Raw genomic sequence first — 2,495 nt, forward strand, 5'->3', positions numbered from 1 at the left:
CTCTTTCCTGCCTATGCAGGGGGTCGGACTCGATGATCTATTGAGGTCTCTTCTGACCCTAACATCTATGAATCTATGTCCCCTTCCATCCTTATCCACCCATGTACAGAGGTACTCCCTGCCACTAAGGGAAGAGGCAAAGTTTGTCTCCTCCAATTTAACCAGAAGTCAAGATGCCTCCAGATACTTAGAGCCTGATCCTTGGAAGATATAAATGGATGCAGCTGTGTGGAAGTCAATGAAGTTGTGCCCATTATATCAGGAGCAGATCTGGCCACTAGGATGATTTTCACCAATCCTGAGAACTCACAACCATGGCAATGAAGTCAATGAGAGCTACAGGTCCTCAGCAACCTGGAAAACCAAGTTTTTATGACTTCTTAGGTTGCACACTACTCGTTGTAACTCTTACTTTCCCCCCTTAAGTCTATGATAGCAGATGGAGAAGCCAGGGAGAAGAAACACTTGAGAAAAGGGGATAGTGAATTAATATAGCTTAATGAAAACCTGGGACTGGAGTTGCAAAAAATAAAGTTAATATCAATCAGCTGGAGAAGCATGAACATATAATTTATAGTTTCATAGTAGCTAGGGTCAGGAGGGACCTGAACAGATCATCTAGCTTGCCCCCCTGCCACAGGCAGGAATGAATGCTGGGTTCACAAGACCCCAGACAGGAGATTGTCCAACCTCCTCTTGAATTTGCCCAAGGTAGGGGCAAGGACCACTTCCCTAGGAAGTTGGTTCCAGATTTTGGCCACCCTAGTAAAATATTGCCTCCTGATCTCTAACCTAAACCTATTCTCCATCAGCTTCTTACCATTGTTCCTCGTCACCCCAGGTGGTGCTGGGGAGAATAGGGCTCTACCTATTTGCTGTTGATCTCCCCTGATGAGTTTGTAGGCAGCCACCAAGTCCCCCCTCAGCCTCCTCTTGCTGAGGCTGAACAGGTTCAGGTCCCTCAGTCTCTCCTCATAGGGCCTGTCCTGCTGCCCTCTCACCAAGCGGGTGGCCCTCCTCTGAACCCTCTCCAGGCTGGCCACATCCCTCTTGAAGTGCGGTGCCCAGAACTGGACTCAGTACTCCAACTGCGGCCTCACCAAAGTCACAGAGAGGAGGAGTATCACCTCTCTGGACCGGCTTGAGATGCACCTTTGGATGCATGACAAGGTATGGCCGGCCTTACTGGCTGCAGTCTGGCGTTGGCGGCTCATGTTCATCTTGGAGTCAATAATGACTCCAAGATCCCGTTCCACCTCTGTGCTTTCAAGAAGGGAACTCCCCAGCCTGTATGTACGCTGTGGATTCCTTCTCCCAAGGTGCAACACCCTGCATTTGTCTACGTTGAACCCTATCCTATTCTCGTCTGCCCACTTTTGTAGTCTGTCTAAATCTAGTTGCAGCCTCTCTCTCCCTTCAAGTGTGTCCACCTTGCCCCACATCTTAGTGTCATCAGCAAACTTGGACAGAGTGCTTTCCACCCCCTCGTCCAAGCCACTGATGAAGATGTTAAACAGTGTGGGCCTGAGGACCGAGCCCTGGGGTACCCCACTGCTCACATCTTGCCAGGTTGAGTACAACCCATCCACCACTACTCTCTGGGTGCTCCCCATCAGCCAATTTTTTACCCATCCAACTGTGTAGGCATCAATGTCACAGTCGCTTAATTTATTGATTAGGATGGGGTGAGAGACAGTGTCAAAGGCCTTCTTAAAGTCTAGAAAGACTACATCCACGGTGACACCATCGTCCAAGGATCTAGTTACTTGGTCATAAAAGGCAATCAGGTTGGTCAGGCAGGACCTGCCTTTGATGAACCCATGCTGGTTGCTCCTGAGCATGATCTCCCCTGCAGGCCCCCCACAGATATGCTCCTTGATGATTCTCTCCAAGATCTTCCCGAGCACCAAGGTGAGGCTTACAGGCCTATAGTTACTTGGGTCCTCCTTCCTGCCTTTCTTGAACATTCGAACATTAGCCAGTTTCCAATCCCCCAGCACCTGGCCAGATGACTACAAATGCTCCAGATGACCAAGGGCTCCGCGTGTACCCCTGGCAGCTCCCTCAACACCCTTGGGTGGAGGGCATCTGGATCTGCAGATTTAAAAATGTCTAGCCCTTCCAGAAGATCCCTAACTACATCTGCACTGACTGAGGGTCTGACAGAGCTATCCCCGAGATAGTCCCTACCTCTGGTAGGTGGGAGGGATGTCTCAGTCCCTGTTCAAGAAAACAGAGGCAAAGAAACTGTTAAAAATATCAGCTTTCTTGTCTGGCGTAGCCACAAGATTACCATTTGCATCTTGCAGGGGCCCTACATTGCCTGGTGCCCCCTTCTTGCTCCCAATGTACTTGAAAGAGAACTTTTTGTTGTCCTTAATCCTGGACGCTAGCCTGAGTTCCATCTCTACCTTGGCCTTCCTAATAGCCCTCCTATACTCATGGACCAAGGAGTACTCCTCCTTGGTGATAGCTCCTCCCTTCCACTGGTTGTA

Source organism: Alligator sinensis, unplaced genomic scaffold (assembly GCF_000455745.1).
Source record: "Alligator sinensis unplaced genomic scaffold, ASM45574v1 scaffold546_1, whole genome shotgun sequence".
Classification (NCBI taxonomy): domain Eukaryota; kingdom Metazoa; phylum Chordata; order Crocodylia; family Alligatoridae; genus Alligator; species Alligator sinensis.